Source organism: Sinohyriopsis cumingii, chromosome 17 (genome assembly GCF_028554795.1).
Source record: "Sinohyriopsis cumingii isolate HCF-2022 chromosome 17, ASM2855479v2, whole genome shotgun sequence".
NCBI classification, from domain to species: domain Eukaryota; kingdom Metazoa; phylum Mollusca; class Bivalvia; order Unionida; family Unionidae; genus Sinohyriopsis; species Sinohyriopsis cumingii.
Window position 1 is genome coordinate 23,995,285 of NC_142977.1, and position 27,368 is coordinate 24,022,652.

The window sequence follows — 27,368 nt, forward strand, 5'->3', positions numbered from 1 at the left end:
CTTATCAAAAGCAGTGACAGCTTCATCATAAGTCTCATTGTAGAGATCATCTGCATCACCAGTTACTTCTGTATCAGCAGCACTTTCAACAATCCAAAGCTTCTAGACTCGGAGTACGGCGAAGCGTAGCTTTCCAATCAGTGGAACAAAGATTTCATATTTAATAAAACAGAGGAAACAAATAGTAGTATTCCTTTGACCTGACAAGTCGATTTGCAGTGGTTCATAGCAAAAGAGGTTGATGCACTGCAACCTCAAATTTATACCTGCATTTTTCATTTATGACACCAAGCGATCTTGCCAGTCCAAACACAATCCCTTTCCCTACGTAACAGTTCGGGAAAGCATTGTGTACTAAACAGCTGGATGTGATTGACTATAGTTCTTGCTAGACGACTATTGCTATTTCACTGTCAATTTGCTGTGAAGTAACTATGGGAGGTCAATGGCTGATATCAGTTTCAAGAACAAGACAAGCCCGAAACGCGGAATTGAAAAATGTATCCATATATTTAATTAAAAAACCATAATAGCTGAAAAATACGCACCGTTGCCTCAAGTTAAGAAATTTGCCAGGGGCCAATATACGAAACTATCCCCTGCCGTCCGAGCAAACCTATATAGCACATATCCACCGTAAAAGAAACTGAAATTGCAAATAAAGGACTATTTGAAGACATTTCAGTTACTTTTGTAATGTTGAAACATAAGCTATAAAGTTATTCGGAATACTAAGACATCAGCAGTACCATGGCCCTGAATCGTTTTAATTTATTTTCATTACTTAGAGACACACTTCCTACTCCAGACACAAATGTCAGTTGATAAACGTCAGTAAACGTCAAGAAATCATACTTACCTGGACCAGGGAGTACCGTGATCAGCTAGGCGGTTTCCCCAGGATGAGGCCTTTCCATTGCACTTCGGTTGGGCTGAAACCTGCGATCACCCCAAATGTGGGTGACTCGGGGTCGTTATTTATTAGTGTGGGGGTCTGCGTTCGCGCTAACCCCTGATAATTCAATTAAAAATAACCAATAATCTCAAGCTTATGACAAAATTAGTCTGGATGTCTCTGATTAGCACGTGCCAATCGATAATGTTATTATTTCTTACACTGCTCTTTCAAGGGGTGGGTACCCCGGGTGGTCTAAATAGCCCACCATTACGGATCGCGGCCATCTCACCTGTCTGCGTGTGTTTGAGTTTCGGATTTGGCCCATGTGGTTATCAGAGAAAGCTTGCCAGTATGTTATCATGGGTCGGGAGTTCTTTCCGTTCAGTTTTCTTCTCCCGGGTTCTTCCTCCACCATTTATATTGCCTGCCATGCATAGCCTATCTTGTGCTGAAAAATGGCATTAAACCCTACAACAAACAACTTTCAAAGAGCCATCTCACAACGAACGTGTGAAATATCTTTGAGTAACAGCGATCCAGCATATTTGTGAGAGAAAGAAAGAAAGAAAGAGAAATAAATGGAAACATGCTTACTGGATTCGACGAAAATCAAGTTTTATTTTCACAGAACTTCTCTGCAGTAGAGAGAGAGAGAGAGAGAGAGAGAGAGAGAGAAACAATATCTTCAAATAACAGGAACAACTTCGTTAATACAGCAAGCTTGTTGTCCTTATCAAAAGCAGTGACAGCTTCATCATAAGTCTCATTGTAGAGATCATCTGCATCACCAGTTACTTCTGTATCAGCAGCACTTTCAACAATCCAAAGCTTCTAGACTCGGAGTACGGCGAAGCGTAGCTGGCCAATCAGTGGCACAAAGATTTCAAATTTAATAAAACAGAGGAAACAAATAGTAGTATTCCTTTGACCTGACAAGTCGATTTGCAGTGGTTCATAGCAAAAGAGGTTGATGCACTGCAACCTCAAATTTATACCTGCATTTTTCATTTATGACACCAAGCGATCTTGCCAGTGCAAACACAATCCCTTTCCCTACGTAACAGTTCGGGAAAGCATTGTGTACTAAACAGCTGGATGTGATTGACCATAGTTCTTGCTAGACGACTATTGCTATTTCACTGTCAACTTGCTGTGAAGTAACTATGCGAGGTCAATGGCTGATATCAGTTTCAAGAACAAGACAAGCCCGAAACGCGGAATTGAAAAATGTATCCATATATTTAATTAAAAAACCATAATAGCTGAAAAATACGCACCGTTGCCTCAAGTTAAGAAATTTGCCAGGGGCCAATATACGAAACTATCCCCTGCCGTCCGAGCAAACCTATATAGCATATATCCACCGTAAAAGAAACTGAAATTGCAAATAAAGGACTATTTGAAGACATTTCAGTTACTTTTGTAATGTTGAAACATAAGCTATAAAGTTATTCGGAATACTAAGACATCAGCAGTACCATGGCCCTGAATCGTTTTAATTTATTTTCATTACTTAGAGGCACACTTCCTACTCCAGACACAAATGTCAGTTGATAAACGTCAGTAAACGTCAAGAAATCATACTTACCTGGACCAGGGAGTACCGTGATCAGCTAGGCGGTTTCCCCAGGATGAGGCCTTTCCATTGCACTTCGGTTGGGCTGAAACCTGCGATCACCCCAAATGTGGGTGACTCGGGGTCGTTATTTATTAGTGTGGGGGTCTGCGTTCGCGCTAACCCCTGATAATTCAATTAAAAATAACCAATAATCTCAAGCTTATGACAAAATTAGTCTGGATGTCTCTGATTAGCACGTGCCAATCGATAATGTTATTATTTCTTACACTGCTCTTTCAAGGGGTGGGTACCCCGGGTGGTCTAAATAGCCCACCATTACGGATCGCGGCCATCTCACCTGTCTGCGTGTGTTTGAGTTTCGGATTTGGCCCATGTGGTTATCAGAGAAAGCTTGCCAGTATGTTATCATGGGTCGGGAGTTCTTTCCGTTCAGTTTTCTTCTCCCGGGTTCTTCCTCCACCATTTATATTGCCTGCCATGCATAGCCTATCTTGTGCTGAAAAATGGCATTAAACCCTACAACAAACAACTTTCAAAGAGCCATCTCACAACGAACGTGTGAAATATCTTTGAGTAACAGCGATCCAGCATATTTATGAGAGAAAGAAAGAAAGAAAGAGAAATAAATGGAAACATGCTTACTGGATTCGACGAAAAACAAGTTTTATTTTCACAGAACTTCTCTGCAGTAGAGAGAGAGAGAGAGAGAGAGAGAGAGAGAGAGAGAGAGAAACAATATCTTCAAATAACAGGAACAACTTCGTTAATACAGCAAGCTTGTTGTCCTTATCAAAAGCAGTGACAGCTTCATCATAAGTCTCATTGTAGAGATCATCTGCATCACAAGTTACTTCTGTATCAGCAGCACTTTCAACAATCCAAAGCTTCTAGACTCGGAGTACGGCGAAGCGTAGCTGGCCAATCAGTGGAACAAAGATTTCATATTTAATAAAACAGAGGAAACAAATAGTAGTATTCCTTTGACCTGACAAGTCGATTTGCAGTGGTTCATAGCAAAAGAGGTTGATGCACTGCAACCTCAAATTTATACCTGCATTTTTCATTTATGACACCAAGCGATCTTGCCAGTGCAAACACAATCCCTTTCCCTACGTAACAGTTCGGGAAAGCATTGTGTACTAAACAGCTGGATGTGATTGACCATAGTTCTTGCTAGACGACTATTGCTATTTCACTGTCAATTTGCTGTGAAGTAACTATGGGAGGTCAATGGCTGATATCAGTTTCAAGAACAAGACAAGCCCGAAACGCGGAATTGAAAAATGTATCCATATATTTAATTAAAAAACCATAATAGCTGAAAAATACGCACCGTTGCCTCAAGTTAAGAAATTTGCCAGGGGCCAATATACGAAACTATCCCCTGCCGTCCGAGCAAACCTATATAGCACATATCCACCGTAAAAGAAACTGAAATTGCAAATAAAGGACTATTTGAAGACATTTCAGTTACTTTTGTAATGTTGAAACATAAGCTATAAAGTTATTCGGAATACTAAGACATCAGCAGTACCATGGCCCTGAATCGTTTTAATTTATTTTCATTACTTAGAGGCACACTTCCTACTCCAGACACAAATGTCAGTTGATAAACGTCAGTAAACGTCAAGAAATCATACTTACCTGGACCAGGGAGTACCGTGATCAGCTAGGCGGTTTCCCCAGGATGAGGCCTTTCCATTGCACTTCGGTTGGGCTGAAACCTGCGATCACCCCAAATGTGGGTGACTCGGGGTCGTTATTTATTAGTGTGGGGGTCTGCGTTCGCGCTAACCCCTGATAATTCAATTAAAAATAACCAATAATCTCAAGCTTATGACAAAATTAGTCTGGATGTCTCTGATTAGCACGTGCCAATCGATAATGTTATTATTTCTTACACTGCTCTTTCAAGGGGTGGGTACCCCGGGTGGTCTAAATAGCCCACCATTACGGATCGCGGCCATCTCACCTGTCTGCGTGTGTTTGAGTTTCGGATTTGGCCCATGTGGTTATCAGAGAAAGCTTGCCAGTATGTTATCATGGGTCGGGAGTTCTTTCCGTTCAGTTTTCTTCTCCCGGGTTCTTCCTCCACCATTTATATTGCCTGCCATGCATAGCCTATCTTGTGCTGAAAAATGGCATTAAACCCTACAACAAACAACTTTCAAAGAGCCATCTCACAACGAACGTGTGAAATATCTTTGAGTAACAGCGATCCAGCATATTTGTGAGAGAAAGAAAGAAAGAAAGAGAAATAAATGGAAACATGCTTACTGGATTCGACGAAAATCAAGTTTTATTTTCACAGAACTTCTCTGCAGTAGAGAGAGAGAGAGAGAGAGAGAGAGAGAGAAACAATATCTTCAAATAACAGGAACAACTTCGTTAATACAGCAAGCTTGTTGTCCTTATCAAAAGCAGTGACAGCTTCATCATAAGTCTCATTGTAGAGATCATCTGCATCACCAGTTACTTCTGTATCAGCAGCACTTTCAACAATCCAAAGCTTCTAGACTCGGAGTACGGCGAAGCGTAGCTTTCCAATCAGTGGAACAAAGATTTCATATTTAATAAAACAGAGGAAACAAATAGTAGTATTCCTTTGACCTGACAAGTCGATTTGCAGTGGTTCATAGCAAAAGAGGTTGATGCACTGCAACCTCAAATTTATACCTGCATTTTTCATTTATGACACCAAGCGATCTTGCCAGTGCAAACACAATCCCTTTCCCTACGTAACAGTTCGGGAAAGCATTGTGTACTAAACAGCTGGATGTGATTGACCATAGTTCTTGCTAGACGACTATTGCTATTTCACTGTCAATTTGCTGTGAAGTAACTATGGGAGGTCAATGGCTGATATCAGTTTCAAGAACAAGACAAGCCCGAAACGCGGAATTGAAAAATGTATCCATATATTTAATTAAAAAACCATAATAGCTGAAAAATACGCACCGTTGCCTCAAGTTAAGAAATTTGCCAGGGGCCAATATACGAAACTATCCCCTGCCGTCCGAGCAAACCTATATAGCACATATCCACCGTAAAAGAAACTGAAATTGCAAATAAAGGACTATTTGAAGACATTTCAGTTACTTTTGTAATGTTGAAACATAAGCTATAAAGTTATTCGGAATACTAAGACATCAGCAGTACCATGGCCCTGAATCGTTTTAATTTATTTTCATTACTTAGAGGCACACTTCCTACTCCAGACACAAATGTCAGTTGATAAACGTCAGTAAACGTCAAGAAATCATACTTACCTGGACCAGGGAGTACCGTGATCAGCTAGGCGGTTTCCCCAGGATGAGGCCTTTCCATTGCACTTCGGTTGGGCTGAAACCTGCGATCACCCCAAATGTGGGTGACTCGGGGTCGTTATTTATTAGTGTGGGGGTCTGCGTTCGCGCTAACCCCTGATAATTCAATTAAAAATAACCAATAATCTCAAGCTTATGACAAAATTAGTCTGGATGTCTCTGATTAGCACGTGCCAATCGATAATGTTATTATTTCTTACACTGCTCTTTCAAGGGGTGGGTACCCCGGGTGGTCTAAATAGCCCACCATTACGGATCGCGGCCATCTCACCTGTCTGCGTGTGTTTGAGTTTCGGATTTGGCCCATGTGGTTATCAGAGAAAGCTTGCCAGTATGTTATCATGGGTCGGGAGTTCTTTCCGTTCATTTTTCTTCTCCCGGGTTCTTCCTCCACCATTTATATTGCCTGCCATGCATAGCCTATCTTGTGCTGAAAAATGGCATTAAACCCTACAACAAACAACTTTCAAAGAGCCATCTCACAACGAACGTGTGAAATATCTTTGAGTAACAGCGATCCAGCATATTTGTGAGAGAAAGAAAGAAAGAAAGAGAAATAAATGGAAACATGCTTACTGGATTCGACGAAAATCAAGTTTTATTTTCACAGAACTTCTCTGCAGTAGAGAGAGAGAGAGAGAGAGAGAGAGAGAGAGAAACAATATCTTCAAATAACAGGAACAACTTCGTTAATACAGCAAGCTTGTTGTCCTTATCAAAAGCAGTGACAGCTTCATCATAAGTCTCATTGTAGAGATCATCTGCATCACCAGTTACTTCTGTATCAGCAGCACTTTCAACAATCCAAAGCTTCTAGACTCGGAGTACGGCGAAGCGTAGCTGGCCAATCAGTGGAACAAAGATTTCAAATTTAATAAAACAGAGGAAACAAATAGTAGTATTCCTTTGACCTGACAAGTCGATTTGCAGTGGTTCATAGCAAAAGAGGTTGATGCACTGCAACCTCAAATTTATACCTGCATTTTTCATTTATGACACCAAGCGATCTTGCCAGTGCAAACACAATCCCTTTCCCTACGTAACAGTTCGGGAAAGCATTGTGTACTAAACAGCTGGATGTGATTGACCATAGTTCTTGCTAGACGACTATTGCTATTTCACTGTCAATTTGCTGTGAAGTAACTATGGGAGGTCAATGGCTGATATCAGTTTCAAGAACAAGACAAGCCCGAAACGCGGAATTGAAAAATGTATCCATATATTTAATTAAAAAACCATAATAGCTGAAAAATACGCACCGTTGCCTCAAGTTAAGAAATTTGCCAGGGGCCAATATACGAAACTATCCCCTGCCGTCCGAGCAAACCTATATAGCACATATCCACCGTAAAAGAAACTGAAATTGCAAATAAAGGACTATTTGAAGACATTTCAGTTACTTTTGTAATGTTGAAACATAAGCTATAAAGTTATTCGGAATACTAAGACATCAGCAGTACCATGGCCCTGAATCGTTTTAATTTATTTTCATTACTTAGAGGCACACTTCCTACTCCAGACACAAATGTCAGTTGATAAACGTCAGTAAACGTCAAGAAATCATACTTACCTGGACCAGGGAGTACCGTGATCAGCTAGGCGGTTTCCCCAGGATGAGGCCTTTCCATTGCACTTCGGTTGGGCTGAAACCTGCGATCACCCCAAATGTGGGTGACTCGGGGTCGTTATTTATTAGTGTGGGGGTCTGCGTTCGCGCTAACCCCTGATAATTCAATTAAAAATAACCAATAATCTCAAGCTTATGACAAAATTAGTCTGGATGTCTCTGATTAGCACGTGCCAATCGATAATGTTATTATTTCTTACACTGCTCTTTCAAGGGGTGGGTACCCCGGGTGGTCTAAATAGCCCACCATTACGGATCGCGGCCATCTCACCTGTCTGCGTGTGTTTGAGTTTCGGATTTGGCCCATGTGGTTATCAGAGAAAGCTTGCCAGTATGTTATCATGGGTCGGGAGTTCTTTCCGTTCAGTTTTCTTCTCCCGGGTTCTTCCTCCACCATTTATATTGCCTGCCATGCATAGCCTATCTTGTGCTGAAAAATGGCATTAAACCCTACAACAAACAACTTTCAAAGAGCCATCTCACAACGAACGTGTGAAATATCTTTGAGTAACAGCGATCCAGCATATTTGTGAGAGAAAGAAAGAAAGAAAGAGAAATAAATGGAAACATGCTTACTGGATTCGACGAAAAACAAGTTTTATTTTCACAGAACTTCTCTGCAGTAGAGAGAGAGAGAGAGAGAGAGAGAGAGAGAGAGAAACAATATCTTCAAATAACAGGAACAACTTCGTTAATACAGCAAGCTTGTTGTCCTTATCAAAAGCAGTGACAGCTTCATCATAAGTCTCATTGTAGAGATCATCTGCATCACCAGTTACTTCTGTATCAGCAGCACTTTCAACAATCCAAAGCTTCTAGACTCGGAGTACGGCGAAGCGTAGCTGGCCAATCAGTGGAACAAAGATTTCATATTTAATAAAACAGAGGAAACAAATAGTAGTATTCCTTTGACCTGACAAGTCGATTTGCAGTGGTTCATAGCAAAAGAGGTTGATGCACTGCAACCTCAAATTTATACCTGCATTTTTCATTTATGACACCAAGCGATCTTGCCAGTGCAAACACAATCCCTTTCCCTACGTAACAGTTCGGGAAAGCATTGTGTACTAAACAGCTGGATGTGATTGACCATAGTTCTTGCTAGACGACTATTGCTATTTCACTGTCAATTTGCTGTGAAGTAACTATGGGAGGTCAATGGCTGATATCAGTTTCAAGAACAAGACAAGCCCGAAACGCGGAATTGAAAAATGTATCCATATATTTAATTAAAAAACCATAATAGCTGAAAAATACGCACCGTTGCCTCAAGTTAAGAAATTTGCCAGGGGCCAATATACGAAACTATCCCCTGCCGTCCGAGCAAACCTATATAGCACATATCCACCGTAAAAGAAACTGAAATTGCAAATAAAGGACTATTTGAAGACATTTCAGTTACTTTTGTAATGTTGAAACATAAGCTATAAAGTTATTCGGAATACTAACACATCAGCAGTACCATGGCCCTGAATCGTTTTAATTTATTTTCATTACTTAGAGGCACACTTCCTACTCCAGACACAAATGTCAGTTGATAAACGTCAGTAAACGTCAAGAAATCATACTTACCTGGACCAGGGAGTACCGTGATCAGCTAGGCGGTTTCCCCAGGATGAGGCCTTTCCATTGCACTTCGGTTGGGCTGAAACCTGCGATCACCCCAAATGTGGGTGACTCGGGGTCGTTATTTATTAGTGTGGGGGTCTGCGTTCGCGCTAACCCCTGATAATTCAATTAAAAATAACCAATAATCTCAAGCTTAGGACAAAATTAGTCTGGATGTCTCTGATTAGCACGTGCCAATCGATAATGTTATTATTTCTTACACTGCTCTTTCAAGGGGTGGGTACCCCGGGTGGTCTAAATAGCCCACCATTACGGATCGCGGCCATCTCACCTGTCTGCGTGTGTTTGAGTTTCGGATTTGGCCCATGTGGTTATCAGAGAAAGCTTGCCAGTATGTTATCATGGGTCGGGAGTTCTTTCCGTTCAGTTTTCTTCTCCCGGGTTCTTCCTCCACCATTTATATTGCCTGCCATGCATAGCCTATCTTGTGCTGAAAAATGGCATTAAACCCTACAACAAACAACTTTCAAAGAGCCATCTCACAACGAACGTGTGAAATATCTTTGAGTAACAGCGATCCAGCATATTTGTGAGAGAAAGAAAGAAAGAAAGAGAAATAAATGGAAACATGCTTACTGGATTCGACGAAAATCAAGTTTTATTTTCACAGAACTTCTCTGCAGTAGAGAGAGAGAGAGAGAGAGAGAGAGAAACAATATCTTCAAATAACAGGAACAACTTCGTTAATACAGCAAGCTTGTTGTCCTTATCAAAAGCAGTGACAGCTTCATCATAAGTCTCATTGTAGAGATCATCTGCATCACCAGTTACTTCTGTATCAGCAGCACTTTCAACAATCCAAAGCTTCTAGACTCGGAGTACGGCGAAGCGTAGCTTTCCAATCAGTGGAACAAAGATTTCATATTTAATAAAACAGAGGAAACAAATAGTAGTATTCCTTTGACCTGACAAGTCGATTTGCAGTGGTTCATAGCAAAAGAGGTTGATGCACTGCAACCTCAAATTTATACCTGCATTTTTCATTTATGACACCAAGCGATCTTGCCAGTGCAAACACAATCCCTTTCCCTACGTAACAGTTCGGGAAAGCATTGTGTACTAAACAGCTGGATGTGATTGACCATAGTTCTTGCTAGACGACTATTGCTATTTCACTGTCAATTTGCTGTGAAGTAACTATGGGAGGTCAATGGCTGATATCAGTTTCAAGAACAAGACAAGCCCGAAACGCGGAATTGAAAAATGTATCCATATATTTAATTAAAAAACCATAATAGCTGAAAAATACGCACCGTTGCCTCAAGTTAAGAAATTTGCCAGGGGCCAATATACGAAACTATCCCCTGCCGTCCGAGCAAACCTATATAGCACATATCCACCGTAAAAGAAACTGAAATTGCAAATAAAGGACTATTTGAAGACATTTCAGTTACTTTTGTAATGTTGAAACATAAGCTATAAAGTTATTCGGAATACTAAGACATCAGCAGTACCATGGCCCTGAATCGTTTTAATTTATTTTCATTACTTAGAGGCACACTTCCTACTCCAGACACAAATGTCAGTTGATAAACGTCAGTAAACGTCAAGAAATCATACTTACCTGGACCAGGGAGTACCGTGATCAGCTAGGCGGTTTCCCCAGGATGAGGCCTTTCCATTGCACTTCGGTTGGGCTGAAACCTGCGATCACCCCAAATGTGGGTGACTCGGGGTCGTTATTTATTAGTGTGGGGGTCTGCGTTCGCGCTAACCCCTGATAATTCAATTAAAAATAACCAATAATTTCAAGCTTATGACAAAATTAGTCTGGATGTCTCTGATTAGCACGTGCCAATCGATAATGTTATTATTTCTTACACTGCTCTTTCAAGGGGTGGGTACCCCGGGTGGTCTAAATAGCCCACCATTACGGATCGCGGCCATCTCACCTGTCTGCGTGTGTTTGAGTTTCGGATTTGGCCCATGTGGTTATCAGAGAAAGCTTGCCAGTATGTTATCATGGGTCGGGAGTTCTTTCCGTTCAGTTTTCTTCTCCCGGGTTCTTCCTCCACCATTTATATTGCCTGCCATGCATAGCCTATCTTGTGCTGAAAAATGGCATTAAACCCTACAACAAACAACTTTCAAAGAGCCATCTCACAACGAACGTGTGAAATATCTTTGAGTAACAGCGATCCAGCATATTTGTGAGAGAAAGAAAGAAAGAAAGAGAAATAAATGGAAACATGCTTACTGGATTCGACGAAAATCAAGTTTTATTTTCACAGAACTTCTCTGCAGTAGAGAGAGAGAGAGAGAGAGAGAGAGAGAGAGAGAGAAACAATATCTTCAAATAACAGGAACAACTTCGTTAATACAGCAAGCTTGTTGTCCTTATCAAAAGCAGTGACAGCTTCATCATAAGTCTCATTGTAGAGATCATCTGCATCACCAGTTACTTCTGTATCAGCAGCACTTTCAACAATCCAAAGCTTCTAGACTCGGAGTACGGCGAAGCGTAGCTGGCCAATCAGTGGAACAAAGATTTCATATTTAATAAAACAGAGGAAACAAATAGTAGTATTCCTTTGACCTGACAAGTCGATTTGCAGTGGTTCATAGCAAAAGAGGTTGATGCACTGCAACCTCAAATTTATACCTGCATTTTTCATTTATGACACCAAGCGATCTTGCCAGTGCAAACACAATCCCTTTCCCTACGTAACAGTTCGGGAAAGCATTGTGTACTAAACAGCTGGATGTGATTGACCATAGTTCTTGCTAGACGACTATTGCTATTTCACTGTCAATTTGCTGTGAAGTAACTATGGGAGGTCAATGGCTGATATCAGTTTCAAGAACAAGACAAGCCCGAAACGCGGAATTGAAAAATGTATCCATATATTTAATTAAAAAACCATAATAGCTGAAAAATACGCACCGTTGCCTCAAGTTAAGAAATTTGCCAGGGGCCAATATACGAAACTATCCCCTGCCGTCCGAGCAAACCTATATAGCACATATCCACCGTAAAAGAAACTGAAATTGCAAATAAAGGACTATTTGAAGACATTTCAGTTACTTTTGTAATGTTGAAACATAAGCTATAAAGTTATTCGGAATACTAAGACATCAGCAGTACCATGGCCCTGAATCGTTTTAATTTATTTTCATTACTTAGAGGCACACTTCCTACTCCAGACACAAATGTCAGTTGATAAACGTCAGTAAACGTCAAGAAATCATACTTACCTGGACCAGGGAGTACCGTGATCAGCTAGGCGGTTTCCCCAGGATGAGGCCTTTCCATTGCACTTCGGTTGGGCTGAAACCTGCGATCACCCCAAATGTGGGTGACTCGGGGTCGTTATTTATTAGTGTGGGGGTCTGCGTTCGCGCTAACCCCTGATAATTCAATTAAAAATAACCAATAATCTCAAGCTTATGACAAAATTAGTCTGGATGTCTCTGATTAGCACGTGCCAATCGATAATGTTATTATTTCTTACACTGCTCTTTCAAGGGGTGGGTACCCCGGGTGGTCTAAATAGCCCACCATTACGGATCGCGGCCATCTCACCTGTCTGCGTGTGTTTGAGTTTCGGATTTGGCCCATGTGGTTATCAGAGAAAGCTTGCCAGTATGTTATCATGGGTCGGGAGTTCTTTCCGTTCAGTTTTCTTCTCCCGGGTTCTTCCTCCACCATTTATATTGCCTGCCATGCATAGCCTATCTTGTGCTGAAAAATGGCATTAAACCCTACAACAAACAACTTTCAAAGAGCCATCTCACAACGAACGTGTGAAATATCTTTGAGTAACAGCGATCCAGCATATTTGTGAGAGAAAGAAAGAAAGAAAGAGAAATAAATGGAAACATGCTTACTGGATTCGACGAAAAACAAGTTTTATTTTCACAGAACTTCTCTGCAGTAGAGAGAGAGAGAGAGAGAGAGAGAGAGAGAAACAATATCTTCAAATAACAGGAACAACTTCGTTAATACAGCAAGCTTGTTGTCCTTATCAAAAGCAGTGACAGCTTCATCATAAGTCTCATTGTAGAGATCATCTGCATCACCAGTTACTTCTGTATCAGCAGCACTTTCAACAATCCAAAGCTTCTAGACTCGGAGTACGGCGAAGCGTAGCTGGCCAATCAGTGGAACAAAGATTTCATATTTAATAAAACAGAGGAAACAAATAGTAGTATTCCTTTGACCTGACAAGTCGATTTGCAGTGGTTCATAGCAAAAGAGGTTGATGCACTGCAACCTCAAATTTATACCTGCATTTTTCATTTATGACACCAAGCGATCTTGCCAGTGCAAACACAATCCCTTTCCCTACGTAACAGTTCGGGAAAGCATTGTGTACTAAACAGCTGGATGTGATTGACCATAGTTCTTGCTAGACGACTATTGCTATTTCACTGTCAATTTGCTGTGAAGTAACTATGGGAGGTCAATGGCTGATATCAGTTTCAAGAACAAGACAAGCCCGAAACGCGGAATTGAAAAATGTATCCATATATTTAATTAAAAAACCATAATAGCTGAAAAATACGCACCGTTGCCTCAAGTTAAGAAATTTGCCAGGGGCCAATATACGAAACTATCCCCTGCCGTCCGAGCAAACCTATATAGCACATATCCACCGTAAAAGAAACTGAAATTGCAAATAAAGGACTATTTGAAGACATTTCAGTTACTTTTGTAATGTTGAAACATAAGCTATAAAGTTATTCGGAATACTAAGACATCAGCAGTACCATGGCCCTGAATCGTTTTAATTTATTTTCATTACTTAGAGGCACACTTCCTACTCCAGACACAAATGTCAGTTGATAAACGTCAGTAAACGTCAAGAAATCATACTTACCTGGACCAGGGAGTACCGTGATCAGCTAGGCGGTTTCCCCAGGATGAGGCCTTTCCATTGCACTTCGGTTGGGCTGAAACCTGCGATCACCCCAAATGTGGGTGACTCGGGGTCGTTATTTATTAGTGTGGGGGTCTGCGTTCGCGCTAACCCCTGATAATTCAATTAAAAATAACCAATAATCTCAAGCTTATGACAAAATTAGTCTGGATGTCTCTGATTAGCACGTGCCAATCGATAATGTTATTATTTCTTACACTGCTCTTTCAAGGGGTGGGTACCCCGGGTGGTCTAAATAGCCCACCATTACGGATCGCGGCCATCTCACCTGTCTGCGTGTGTTTGAGTTTCGGATTTGGCCCATGTGGTTATCAGAGAAAGCTTGCCAGTATGTTATCATGGGTCGGGAGTTCTTTCCGTTCAGTTTTCTTCTCCCGGGTTCTTCCTCCACCATTTATATTGCCTGCCATGCATAGCCTATCTTGTGCTGAAAAATGGCATTAAACCCTACAACAAACAACTTTCAAAGAGCCATCTCACAACGAACGTGTGAAATATCTTTGAGTAACAGCGATCCAGCATATTTGTGAGAGAAAGAAAGAAAGAAAGAGAAATAAATGGAAACATGCTTACTGGATTCGACGAAAATCAAGTTTTATTTTCACAGAACTTCTCTGCAGTAGAGAGAGAGAGAGAGAGAGAGAGAGAAACAATATCTTCAAATAACAGGAACAACTTCGTTAATACAGCAAGCTTGTTGTCCTTATCAAAAGCAGTGACAGCTTCATCATAAGTCTCATTGTAGAGATCATCTGCATCACCAGTTACTTCTGTATCAGCAGCACTTTCAACAATCCAAAGCTTCTAGACTCGGAGTACGGCGAAGCGTAGCTTTCCAATCAGTGGAACAAAGATTTCATATTTAATAAAACAGAGGAAACAAATAGTAGTATTCCTTTGACCTGACAAGTCGATTTGCAGTGGTTCATAGCAAAAGAGGTTGATGCACTGCAACCTCAAATTTATACCTGCATTTTTCATTTATGACACCAAGCGATCTTGCCAGTGCAAACACAATCCCTTTCCCTACGTAACAGTTCGGGAAAGCATTGTGTACTAAACAGCTGGATGTGATTGACCATAGTTCTTGCTAGACGACTATTGCTATTTCACTGTCAATTTGCTGTGAAGTAACTATGGGAGGTCAATGGCTGATATCAGTTTCAAGAACAAGACAAGCCCGAAACGCGGAATTGAAAAATGTATCCATATATTTAATTAAAAAACCATAATAGCTGAAAAATACGCACCGTTGCCTCAAGTTAAGAAATTTGCCAGGGGCCAATATACGAAACTATCCCCTGCCGTCCGAGCAAACCTATATAGCACATATCCACCGTAAAAGAAACTGAAATTGCAAATAAAGGACTATTTGAAGACATTTCAGTTACTTTTGTAATGTTGAAACATAAGCTATAAAGTTATTCGGAATACTAAGACATCAGCAGTACCATGGCCCTGAATCGTTTTAATTTATTTTCATTACTTAGAGGCACACTTCCTACTCCAGACACAAATGTCAGTTGATAAACGTCAGTAAACGTCAAGAAATCATACTTACCTGGACCAGGGAGTACCGTGATCAGCTAGGCGGTTTCCCCAGGATGAGGCCTTTCCATTGCACTTCGGTTGGGCTGAAACCTGCGATCACCCCAAATGTGGGTGACTCGGGGTCGTTATTTATTAGTGTGGGGGTCTGCGTTCGCGCTAACCCCTGATAATTCAATTAAAAATAACCAATAATCTCAAGCTTATGACAAAATTAGTCTGGATGTCTCTGATTAGCACGTGCCAATCGATAATGTTATTATTTCTTACACTGCTCTTTCAAGGGGTGGGTACCCCGGGTGGTCTAAATAGCCCACCATTACGGATCGCGGCCATCTCACCTGTCTGCGTGTGTTTGAGTTTCGGATTTGGCCCATGTGGTTATCAGAGAAAGCTTGCCAGTATGTTATCATGGGTCGGGAGTTCTTTCCGTTCAGTTTTCTTCTCCCGGGTTCTTCCTCCACCATTTATATTGCCTGCCATGCATAGCCTATCTTGTGCTGAAAAATGGCATTAAACCCTACAACAAACAACTTTCAAAGAGCCATCTCACAACGAACGTGTGAAATATCTTTGAGTAACAGCGATCCAGCATATTTGTGAGAGAAAGAAAGAAAGAAAGAGAAATAAATGGAAACATGCTTACTGGATTCGACGAAAAACAAGTTTTATTTTCACAGAACTTCTCTGCAGTAGAGAGAGAGAGAGAGAGAGAGAGAGAGAAACAATATCTTCAAATAACAGGAACAACTTCGTTAATACAGCAAGCTTGTTGTCCTTATCAAAAGCAGTGACAGCTTCATCATAAGTCTCATTGTAGAGATCATCTGCATCACCAGTTACTTCTGTATCAGCAGCACTTTCAACAATCCAAAGCTTCTAGACTCGGAGTACGGCGAAGCGTAGCTGGCCAATCAGTGGAACAAAGATTTCATATTTAATAAAACAGAGGAAACAAATAGTAGTATTCCTTTGACCTGACAAGTCGATTTGCAGTGGTTCATAGCAAAAGAGGTTGATACACTGCAACCTCAAATTTATACCTGCATTTTTCATTTATGACACCAAGCGATCTTGCCAGTGCAAACACAATCCCTTTCCCTACGTAACAGTTCGGGAAAGCATTGTGTACTAAACAGCTGGATGTGATTGACCATAGTTCTTGCTAGACGACTATTGCTATTTCACTGTCAATTTGCTGTGAAGTAACTATGGGAGGTCAATGGCTGATATCAGTTTCAAGAACAAGACAAGCCCGAAACGCGGAATTGAAAAATGTATCCATATATTTAATTAAAAAACCATAATAGCTGAAAAATACGCACCGTTGCCTCAAGTTAAGAAATTTGCCAGGGGCCAATATACGAAACTATCCCCTGCCGTCCGAGCAAACCTATATAGCACATATCCACCGTAAAAGAAACTGAAATTGCAAATAAAGGACTATTTGAAGACATTTCAGTTACTTTTGTAATGTTGAAACATAAGCTATAAAGTTATTCGGAATACTAAGACATCAGCAGTACCATGGCCCTGAATCGTTTTAATTTATTTTCATTACTTAGAGGCACACTTCCTACTCCAGACACAAATGTCAGTTGATAAACGTCAGTAAACGTCAAGAAATCATACTTACCTGGACCAGGGAGTACCGTGATCAGCTAGGCGGTTTCCCCAGGATGAGGCCTTTCCATTGCACTTCGGTTGGGCTGAAACCTGCGATCACCCCAAATGTGGGTGACTCGGGGTCGTTATTTATTAGTGTGGGGGTCTGCGTTCGCGCTAACCCCTGATAATTCAATTAAAAATAACCAATAATCTCAAGCTTATGACAAAATTAGTCTGGATGTCTCTGATTAGCACGTGCCAATCGATAATGTTATTATTTCTTACACTGCTCTTTCAAGGGGTGGGTACCCCGGGTGGTCTAAATAGCCCACCATTACGGATCGCGGCCATCTCACCTGTCTGCGTGTGTTTGAGTTTCGGATTTGGCCCATGTGGTTATCAGAGAAAGCTTGCCAGTATGTTATCATGGGTCGAGAGTTCTTTCCGTTCATTTTTCTTCTCCCGGGTTCTTCCTCCACCATTTATATTGCCTGCCATGCATAGCCTATCTTGTGCTGAAAAATGGCATTAAACCCTACAACAAACAACTTTCAAAGAGCCATCTCACAACGAACGTGTGAAATATCTTTGAGTAACAGCGATCCAGCATATTTGTGAGAGAAAGAAAGAAAGAAAGAGAAATAAATGGAAACATGCTTACTGGATTCGACGAAAATCAAGTTTTATTTTCACAGAACTTCTCTGCAGTAGAGAGAGAGAGAGAGAGAGAGAGAGAGAGAGAGAAACAATATCTTCAAATAACAGGAACAACTTCGTTAATACAGCAAGCTTGTTGTCCTTATCAAAAGCAGTGACAGCTTCATCATAAGTCTCATTGTAGAGATCATCTGCATCACCAGTTACTTCTGTATCAGCAGCACTTTCAACAATCCAAAGCTTCTAGACTCGGAGTACGGCGAGGCGTAGCTGGCCAATCAGTGGCACAAAGATTTCAAATTTAATAAAACAGAGGAAACAAATAGTAGTATTCCTTTGACCTGACAAGTCGATTTGCAGTGGTTCATAGCAAAAGAGGTTGATGCACTGCAACCTCAAATTTATACCTGCATTTTTCATTTATGACACCAAGCGATCTTGCCAGTGCAAACACAATCCCTTTCCCTACGTAACAGTTCGGGAAAGCATTGTGTACTAAACAGCTGGATGTGATTGACCATAGTTCTTGCTAGACGACTATTGCTATTTCACTGTCAACTTGCTGTGAAGTAACTATGGGAGGTCAATGGCTGATATCAGTTTCAAGAACAAGACAAGCCCGAAACGCGGAATTGAAAAATGTATCCATATATTTAATTAAAAAACCATAATAGCTGAAAAATACGCACCGTTGCCTCAAGTTAAGAAATTTGCCAGGGGCCAATATACGAAACTATCCCCTGCCGTCCGAGCAAACCTATATAGCACATATCCACCGTAAAAGAAACTGAAATTGCAAATAAAGGACTATTTGAAGACATTTCAGTTACTTTTGTAATGTTGAAACATAAGCTATAAAGTTATTCGGAATACTAAGACATCAGCAGTACCATGGCCCTGAATCGTTTTAATTTATTTTCATTACTTAGAGGCACACTTCCTACTCCAGACACAAATGTCAGTTGATAAACGTCAGTAAACGTCAAGAAATCATACTTACCTGGACCAGGGAGTACCGTGATCAGCTAGGCGGTTTCCCCAGGATGAGGCCTTTCCATTGCACTTCGGTTGGGCTGAAACCTGCGATCACCCCAAATGTGGGTGACTCGGGGTCGTTATTTATTAGTGTGGGGGTCTGCGTTCGCGCTAACCCCTGATAATTCAATTAAAAATAACCAATAATCTCAAGCTTATGACAAAATTAGTCTGGATGTCTCTGATTAGCACGTGCCAATCGATAATGTTATTATTTCTTACACTGCTCTTTCAAGGGGTGGGTACCCCGGGTGGTCTAAATAGCCCACCATTACGGATCGCGGCCATCTCACCTGTCTGCGTGTGTTTGAGTTTCGGATTTGGCCCATGTGGTTATCAGAGAAAGCTTGCCAGTATGTTATCATGGGTCGGGAGTTCTTTCCGTTCAGTTTTCTTCTCCCGGGTTCTTCCTCCACCATTTATATTGCCTGCCATGCATAGCCTATCTTGTGCTGAAAAATGGCATTAAACCCTACAACAAACAACTTTCAAAGAGCCATCTCACAACGAACGTGTGAAATATCTTTGAGTAACAGCGATCCAGCATATTTGTGAGAGAAAGAAAGAAAGAAAGAGAAATAAATGGAAACATGCTTACTGGATTCGACGAAAATCAAGTTTTATTTTCACAGAACTTCTCTGCAGTAGAGAGAGAGAGAGAGAGAGAGAGAGAAACAATATCTTCAAATAACAGGAACAACTTCGTTAATACAGCAAGCTTGTTGTCCTTATCAAAAGCAGTGACAGCTTCATCATAAGTCTCATTGTAGAGATCATCTGCATCACCAGTTACTTCTGTATCAGCAGCACTTTCAACAATCCAAAGCTTCTAGACTCGGAGTACGGCGAAGCGTAGCTGGCCAATCAGTGGCACAAAGATTTCAAATTTAATAAAACAGAGGAAACAAATAGTAGTATTCCTTTGACCTGACAAGTCGATTTGCAGTGGTTCATAGCAAAAGAGGTTGATGCACTGCAACCTCAAATTTATACCTGCATTTTTCATTTATGACACCAAGCGATCTTGCCAGTGCAAACACAATCCCTTTCCCTACGTAACAGTTCGGGAAAGCATTGTGTACTAAACAGCTGGATGTGATTGACCATAGTTCTTGCTAGACGACTATTGCTATTTCACTGTCAATTTGCTGTGAAGTAACTATGGGAGGTCAATGGCTGATATCAGTTTCAAGAACAAGACAAGCCCGAAACGCGGAATTGAAAAATGTATCCATATATTTAATTAAAAAACCATAATAGCTGAAAAATACGCACCGTTGCCTCAAGTTAAGAAATTTGCCAGGGGCCAATATACGAAACTATCCCCTGCCGTCCGAGCAAACCTATATAGCACATATCCACCGTAAAAGAAACTGAAATTGCAAATAAAGGACTATTTGAAGACATTTCAGTTACTTTTGTAATGTTGAAACATAAGCTATAAAGTTATTCGGAATACTAAGACATCAGCAGTACCATGGCCCTGAATCGTTTTAATTTATTTTCATTACTTAGAGGCACACTTCCTACTCCAGACACAAATGTCAGTTGATAAACGTCAGTAAACGTCAAGAAATCATACTTACCTGGACCAGGGAGTACCGTGATCAGCTAGGCGGTTTCCCCAGGATGAGGCCTTTCCATTGCACTTCGGTTGGGCTGAAACCTGCGATCACCCCAAATGTGGGTGACTCGGGGTCGTTATTTATTAGTGTGGGGGTCTGCGTTCGCGCTAACCCCTGATAATTCAATTAAAAATAACCAATAATTTCAAGCTTATGACAAAATTAGTCTGGATGTCTCTGATTAGCACGTGCCAATCGATAATGTTATTATTTCTTACACTGCTCTTTCAAGGGGTGGGTACCCCGGGTGGTCTAAATAGCCCACCATTACGGATCGCGGCCATCTCACCTGTCTGCGTGTGTTTGAGTTTCGGATTTGGCCCATGTGGTTATCAGAGAAAGCTTGCCAGTATGTTATCATGGGTCGGGAGTTCTTTCCGTTCAGTTTTCTTCTCCCGGGTTCTTCCTCCACCATTTATATTGCCTGCCATGCATAGCCTATCTTGTGCTGAAAAATGGCATTAAACCCTACAACAAACAACTTTCAAAGAGCCATCTCACAACGAACGTGTGAAATATCTTTGAGTAACAGCGATCCAGCATATTTGTGAGAGAAAGAAAGAAAGAAAGAGAAATAAATGGAAACATGCTTACTGGATTCGACGAAAAACAAGTTTTATTTTCACAGAACTTCTCTGCAGTAGAGAGAGAGAGAGAGAGAGAGAGAGAGAGAGAGAAACAATATCTTCAAATAACAGGAACAACTTCGTTAATACAGCAAGCTTGTTGTCCTTATCAAAAGCAGTGACAGCTTCATCATAAGTCTCATTGTAGAGATCATCTGCATCACCAGTTACTTCTGTATCAGCAGCACTTTCAACAATCCAAAGCTTCTAGACTCGGAGTACGGCGAAGCGTAGCTGGCCAATCAGTGGCACAAAGATTTCAAATTTAATAAAACAGAGGAAACAAATAGTAGTATTCCTTTGACCTGACAAGTCGATTTGCAGTGGTTCATAGCAAAAGAGGTTGATGCACTGCAACCTCAAATTTATACCTGCATTTTTCATTTATGACACCAAGCGATCTTGCCAGTGCAAACACAATCCCTTTCCCTACGTAACAGTTCGGGAAAGCATTGTGTACTAAACAGCTGGATGTGATTGACCATAGTTCTTGCTAGACGACTATTGCTATTTCACTGTCAATTTGCTGTGAAGTAACTATGGGAGGTCAATGGCTGATATCAGTTTCAAGAACAAGACAAGCCCGAAACGCGGAATTGAAAAATGTATCCATATATTTAATTAAAAAACCATAATAGCTGAAAAATACGCACCGTTGCCTCAAGTTAAGAAATTTGCCAGGGGCCAATATACGAAACTATCCCCTGCCGTCCGAGCAAACCTATATAGCACATATCCACCGTAAAAGAAACTGAAATTGCAAATAAAGGACTATTTGAAGACATTTCAGTTACTTTTGTAATGTTGAAACATAAGCTATAAAGTTATTCGGAATACTAAGACATCAGCAGTACCATGGCCCTGAATCGTTTTAATTTATTTTCATTACTTAGAGGCACACTTCCTACTCCAGACACAAATGTCAGTTGATAAACGTCAGTAAACGTCAAGAAATCATACTTACCTGGACCAGGGAGTACCGTGATCAGCTAGGCGGTTTCCCCAGGATGAGGCCTTTCCATTGCACTTCGGTTGGGCTGAAACCTGCGATCACCCCAAATGTGGGTGACTCGGGGTCGTTATTTATTAGTGTGGGGGTCTGCGTTCGCGCTAACCCCTGATAATTCAATTAAAAATAACCAATAATCTCAAGCTTATGACAAAATTAGTCTGGATGTCTCTGATTAGCACGTGCCAATCGATAATGTTATTATTTCTTACACTGCTCTTTCAAGGGGTGGGTACCCCGGGTGGTCTAAATAGCCCACCATTACGGATCGCGGCCATCTCACCTGTCTGCGTGTGTTTGAGTTTCGGATTTGGCCCATGTGGTTATCAGAGAAAGCTTGCCAGTATGTTATCATGGGTCGGGAGTTCTTTCCGTTCAGTTTTCTTCTCCCGGGTTCTTCCTCCACCATTTATATTGCCTGCCATGCATAGCCTATCTTGTGCTGAAAAATGGCATTAAACCCTACAACAAACAACTTTCAAAGAGCCATCTCACAACGAACGTGTGAAATATCTTTGAGTAACAGCGATCCAGCATATTTGTGAGAGAAAGAAAGAAAGAAAGAGAAATAAATGGAAACATGCTTACTGGATTCGACGAAAAACAAGTTTTATTTTCACAGAACTTCTCTGCAGTAGAGAGAGAGAGAGAGAGAGAGAGAGAGAGAGAGAAACAATATCTTCAAATAACAGGAACAACTTCGTTAATACAGCAAGCTTGTTGTCCTTATCAAAAGCAGTGACAGCTTCATCATAAGTCTCATTGTAGAGATCATCTGCATCACCAGTTACTTCTGTATCAGCAGCACTTTCAACAATCCAAAGCTTCTAGACTCGGAGTACGGCGAAGCGTAGCTGGCCAATCAGTGGAACAAAGATTTCATATTTAATAAAACAGAGGAAACAAATAGTAGTATTCCTTTGACCTGACAAGTCGATTTGCAGTGGTTCATAGCAAAAGAGGTTGATGCACTGCAACCTCAAATTTATACCTGCATTTTTCATTTATGACACCAAGCGATCTTGCCAGTGCAAACACAATCCCTTTCCCTACGTAACAGTTCGGGAAAGCATTGTGTACTAAACAGCTGGATGTGATTGACCATAGTTCTTGCTAGACGACTATTGCTATTTCACTGTCAATTTGCTGTGAAGTAACTATGGGAGGTCAATGGCTGATATCAGTTTCAAGAACAAGACAAGCCCGAAACGCGGAATTGAAAAATGTATCCATATATTTAATTAAAAAACCATAATAGCTGAAAAATACGCACCGTTGCCTCAAGTTAAGAAATTTGCCAGGGGCCAATATACGAAACTATCCCCTGCCGTCCGAGCAAACCTATATAGCACATATCCACCGTAAAAGAAACTGAAATTGCAAATAAAGGACTATTTGAAGACATTTCAGTTACTTTTGTAATGTTGAAACATAAGCTATAAAGTTATTCGGAATACTAAGACATCAGCAGTACCATGGCCCTGAATCGTTTTAATTTATTTTCATTACTTAGAGGCACACTTCCTACTCCAGACACAAATGTCAGTTGATAAACGTCAGTAAACGTCAAGAAATCATACTTACCTGGACCAGGGAGTACCGTGATCAGCTAGGCGGTTTCCCCAGGATGAGGCCTTTCCATTGCACTTCGGTTGGGCTGAAACCTGCGATCACCCCAAATGTGGGTGACTCGGGGTCGTTATTTATTAGTGTGGGGGTCTGCGTTCGCGCTAACCCCTGATAATTCAATTAAAAATAACCAATAATCTCAAGCTTATGACAAAATTAGTCTGGATGTCTCTGATTAGCACGTGCCAATCGATAATGTTATTATTTCTTACACTGCTCTTTCAAGGGGTGGGTACCCCGGGTGGTCTAAATAGCCCACCATTACGGATCGCGGCCATCTCACCTGTCTGCGTGTGTTTGAGTTTCGGATTTGGCCCATGTGGTTATCAGAGAAAGCTTGCCAGTATGTTATCATGGGTCGGGAGTTCTTTCCGTTCAGTTTTCTTCTCCCGGGTTCTTCCTCCACCATTTATATTGCCTGCCATGCATAGCCTATCTTGTGCTGAAAAATGGCATTAAACCCTACAACAAACAACTTTCAAAGAGCCATCTCACAACGAACGTGTGAAATATCTTTGAGTAACAGCGATCCAGCATATTTGTGAGAGAAAGAAAGAAAGAAAGAGAAATAAATGGAAACATGCTTACTGGATTCGACGAAAATCAAGTTTTATTTTCACAGAACTTCTCTGCAGTAGAGAGAGAGAGAGAGAGAGAGAAACAATATCTTCAAATAACAGGAACAACTTCGTTAATACAGCAAGCTTGTTGTCCTTATCAAAAGCAGTGACAGCTTCATCATAAGTCTCATTGTAGAGATCATCTGCATCACCAGTTACTTCTGTATCAGCAGCACTTTCAACAATCCAAAGCTTCTAGACTCGGAGTACGGCGAAGCGTAGCTTTCCAATCAGTGGAACAAAGATTTCATATTTAATAAAACAGAGGAAACAAATAGTAGTATTCCTTTGACCTGACAAGTCGATTTGCAGTGGTTCATAGCAAAAGAGGTTGATGCACTGCAACCTCAAATTTATACCTGCATTTTTCACTTATGACACCAAGCGATCTTGCCAGTGCAAACACAATCCCTTTCCCTACGTAACAGTTCGGGAAAGCATTGTGTACTAAACAGCTGGATGTGATTGACCATAGTTCTTGCTAGACGACTATTGCTATTTCACTGTCAATTTGCTGTGAAGTAACTATGGGAGGTCAATGGCTGATATCAGTTTCAAGAACAAGACAAGCCCGAAACGCGGAATTGAAAAATGTATCCATATATTTAATTAAAAAACCATAATAGCTGAAAAATACGCACCGTTGCCTCAAGTTAAGAAATTTGCCAGGGGCCAATATACGAAACTATCCCCTGCCGTCCGAGCAAACCTATATAGCACATATCCACCGTAAAAGAAACTGAAATTGCAAATAAAGGACTATTTGAAGACATTTCAGTTACTTTTGTAATGTTGAAACATAAGCTATAAAGTTATTCGGAATACTAAGACATCAGCAGTACCATGGCCCTGAATCGTTTTAATTTATTTTCATTACTTAGAGGCAAACTTCCTACTCCAGACACAAATGTCAGTTGATAAACGTCAGTAAACGTCAAGAAATCATACTTACCTGGACCAGGGAGTACCGTGATCAGCTAGGCGGTTTCCCCAGGATGAGGCCTTTCCATTGCACTTCGGTTGGGCTGAAACCTGCGATCACCCCAAATGTGGGTGACTCGGGGTCGTTATTTATTAGTGTGGGGGTCTGCGTTCGCGCTAACCCCTGATAATTCAATTAAAAATAACCAATAATCTCAAGCTTATGACAAAATTAGTCTGGATGTCTCTGATTAGCACGTGCCAATCGATAATGTTATTATTTCTTACACTGCTCTTTCAAGGGGTGGGTACCCCGGGTGGTCTAAATAGCCCACCATTACGGATCGCGGCCATCTCACCTGTCTGCGTGTGTTTGAGTTTCGGATTTGGCCCATGTGGTTATCAGAGAAAGCTTGCCAGTATGTTATCATGGGTCGAGAGTTCTTTCCGTTCATTTTTCTTCTCCCGGGTTCTTCCTCCACCATTTATATTGCCTGCCATGCATAGCCTATCTTGTGCTGAAAAATGGCATTAAACCCTACAACAAACAACTTTCAAAGAGCCATCTCACAACGAACGTGTGAAATATCTTTGAGTAACAGCGATCCAGCATATTTGTGAGAGAAAGAAAGAAAGAAAGAGAAATAAATGGAAACATGCTTACTGGATTCGACGAAAATCAAGTTTTATTTTCACAGAACTTCTCTGCAGTAGAGAGAGAGAGAGAGAGAGAGAGAGAGAGAGAAACAATATCTTCAAATAACAGGAACAACTTCGTTAATACAGCAAGCTTGTTGTCCTTATCAAAAGCAGTGACAGCTTCATCATAAGTCTCATTGTAGAGATCATCTGCATCACCAGTTACTTCTGTATCAGCAGCACTTTCAACAATCCAAAGCTTCTAGACTCGGAGTACGGCGAAGCGTAGCTGGCCAATCAGTGGCACAAAGATTTCAAATTTAATAAAACAGAGGAAACAAATAGTAGTATTCCTTTGACCTGACAAGTCGATTTGCAGTGGTTCATAGCAAAAGAGGTTGATGCACTGCAACCTCAAATTTATACCTGCATTTTTCATTTATGACACCAAGCGATCTTGCCAGTGCAAACACAATCCCTTTCCCTACGTAACAGTTCGGGAAAGCATTGTGTACTAAACAGCTGGATGTGATTGACCATAGTTCTTGCTAGACGACTATTGCTATTTCACTGTCAATTTGCTGTGAAGTAACTATGGGAGGTCAATGGCTGATATCAGTTTCAAGAACAAGACAAGCCCGAAACGCGGAATTGAAAAATGTATCCATATATTTAATTAAAAAACCATAATAGCTGAAAAATACGCACCGTTGCCTCAAGTTAAGAAATTTGCCAGGGGCCAATATACGAAACTATCCCCTGCCGTCCGAGCAAACCTATATAGCATATATCCACCGTAAAAGAAACTGAAATTGCAAATAAAGGACTATTTGAAGACATTTCAGTTACTTTTGTAATGTTGAAACATAAGCTATAAAGTTATTCGGAATACTAAGACATCAGCAGTACCATGGCCCTGAATCGTTTTAATTTATTTTCATTACTTAGAGGCACACTTCCTACTCCAGACACAAATGTCAGTTGATAAACGTCAGTAAACGTCAAGAAATCATACTTACCTGGACCAGGGAGTACCGTGATCAGCTAGGCGGTTTCCCCAGGATGAGGCCTTTCCATTGCACTTCGGTTGGGCTGAAACCTGCGATCACCCCAAATGTGGGTGACTCGGGGTCGTTATTTATTAGTGTGGGGGTCTGCGTTCGCGCTAACCCCTGATAATTCAATTAAAAATAACCAATAATCTCAAGCTTATGACAAAATTAGTCTGGATGTCTCTGATTAGCACGTGCCAATCGATAATGTTATTATTTCTTACACTGCTCTTTCAAGGGGTGGGTACCCCGGGTGGTCTAAATAGCCCACCATTACGGATCGCGGCCATCTCACCTGTCTGCGTGTGTTTGAGTTTCGGATTTGGCCCATGTGGTTATCAGAGAAAGCTTGCCAGTATGTTATCATGGGTCGGGAGTTCTTTCCGTTCAGTTTTCTTCTCCCGGGTTCTTCCTCCACCATTTATATTGCCTGCCATGCATAGCCTATCTTGTGCTGAAA

At 41.0% G+C, this 27,368-nt stretch overlaps 17 non-coding genes across 17 annotated transcripts; all 17 read left to right on the forward strand.

The window, feature by feature from the left end:
• Nucleotides 1–851: 851 nt before the first annotated feature.
• On the forward strand, nt 852–1,015 carry LOC149777974 (U1 spliceosomal RNA). Its single transcript, XR_016415932.1, has one exon. It is a non-coding gene; the product is annotated as a U1 spliceosomal RNA (small nuclear RNA).
• Nucleotides 1,016–2,478: 1,463 nt separating this feature from the next.
• Nucleotides 2,479–2,642, forward strand: LOC149777975 (U1 spliceosomal RNA). Its single transcript, XR_016415944.1, has one exon. It is a non-coding gene; the product is annotated as a U1 spliceosomal RNA (small nuclear RNA).
• A 1,471-nt stretch (nt 2,643–4,113) lies between these two features.
• LOC149777976 (U1 spliceosomal RNA) lies at nt 4,114–4,277 on the forward strand. Its single transcript, XR_016415955.1, has one exon. It is a non-coding gene; the product is annotated as a U1 spliceosomal RNA (small nuclear RNA).
• A 1,461-nt stretch (nt 4,278–5,738) lies between these two features.
• On the forward strand, nt 5,739–5,902 carry LOC149777977 (U1 spliceosomal RNA). Its single transcript, XR_016415966.1, has one exon. It is a non-coding gene; the product is annotated as a U1 spliceosomal RNA (small nuclear RNA).
• Nucleotides 5,903–7,365: 1,463 nt separating this feature from the next.
• On the forward strand, nt 7,366–7,529 carry LOC149777978 (U1 spliceosomal RNA). Its single transcript, XR_016415977.1, has one exon. It is a non-coding gene; the product is annotated as a U1 spliceosomal RNA (small nuclear RNA).
• Nucleotides 7,530–8,994: 1,465 nt separating this feature from the next.
• On the forward strand, nt 8,995–9,158 carry LOC149777979 (U1 spliceosomal RNA). Its single transcript, XR_016415978.1, has one exon. It is a non-coding gene; the product is annotated as a U1 spliceosomal RNA (small nuclear RNA).
• A 1,457-nt stretch (nt 9,159–10,615) lies between these two features.
• On the forward strand, nt 10,616–10,779 carry LOC149777980 (U1 spliceosomal RNA). The gene has a single exon (XR_016415988.1). It is a non-coding gene; the product is annotated as a U1 spliceosomal RNA (small nuclear RNA).
• Nucleotides 10,780–12,246: 1,467 nt separating this feature from the next.
• LOC149777981 (U1 spliceosomal RNA) lies at nt 12,247–12,410 on the forward strand. The gene has a single exon (XR_016415999.1). It is a non-coding gene; the product is annotated as a U1 spliceosomal RNA (small nuclear RNA).
• A 1,461-nt stretch (nt 12,411–13,871) lies between these two features.
• On the forward strand, nt 13,872–14,035 carry LOC149777982 (U1 spliceosomal RNA). Its single transcript, XR_016416005.1, has one exon. It is a non-coding gene; the product is annotated as a U1 spliceosomal RNA (small nuclear RNA).
• Nucleotides 14,036–15,492: 1,457 nt separating this feature from the next.
• LOC149777983 (U1 spliceosomal RNA) lies at nt 15,493–15,656 on the forward strand. Its single transcript, XR_016416006.1, has one exon. It is a non-coding gene; the product is annotated as a U1 spliceosomal RNA (small nuclear RNA).
• A 1,459-nt stretch (nt 15,657–17,115) lies between these two features.
• LOC149777984 (U1 spliceosomal RNA) lies at nt 17,116–17,279 on the forward strand. The gene has a single exon (XR_016416007.1). It is a non-coding gene; the product is annotated as a U1 spliceosomal RNA (small nuclear RNA).
• A 1,465-nt stretch (nt 17,280–18,744) lies between these two features.
• LOC149777985 (U1 spliceosomal RNA) lies at nt 18,745–18,908 on the forward strand. Its single transcript, XR_016416009.1, has one exon. It is a non-coding gene; the product is annotated as a U1 spliceosomal RNA (small nuclear RNA).
• Nucleotides 18,909–20,365: 1,457 nt separating this feature from the next.
• On the forward strand, nt 20,366–20,529 carry LOC149777986 (U1 spliceosomal RNA). The gene has a single exon (XR_016416010.1). It is a non-coding gene; the product is annotated as a U1 spliceosomal RNA (small nuclear RNA).
• A 1,465-nt stretch (nt 20,530–21,994) lies between these two features.
• LOC149777987 (U1 spliceosomal RNA) lies at nt 21,995–22,158 on the forward strand. Its single transcript, XR_016416011.1, has one exon. It is a non-coding gene; the product is annotated as a U1 spliceosomal RNA (small nuclear RNA).
• Nucleotides 22,159–23,623: 1,465 nt separating this feature from the next.
• LOC149777988 (U1 spliceosomal RNA) lies at nt 23,624–23,787 on the forward strand. Its single transcript, XR_016416012.1, has one exon. It is a non-coding gene; the product is annotated as a U1 spliceosomal RNA (small nuclear RNA).
• Nucleotides 23,788–25,240: 1,453 nt separating this feature from the next.
• Nucleotides 25,241–25,404, forward strand: LOC149777989 (U1 spliceosomal RNA). Its single transcript, XR_016416013.1, has one exon. It is a non-coding gene; the product is annotated as a U1 spliceosomal RNA (small nuclear RNA).
• Nucleotides 25,405–26,867: 1,463 nt separating this feature from the next.
• On the forward strand, nt 26,868–27,031 carry LOC149777990 (U1 spliceosomal RNA). The gene has a single exon (XR_016416014.1). It is a non-coding gene; the product is annotated as a U1 spliceosomal RNA (small nuclear RNA).
• Nucleotides 27,032–27,368: the final 337 nt, after the last annotated feature.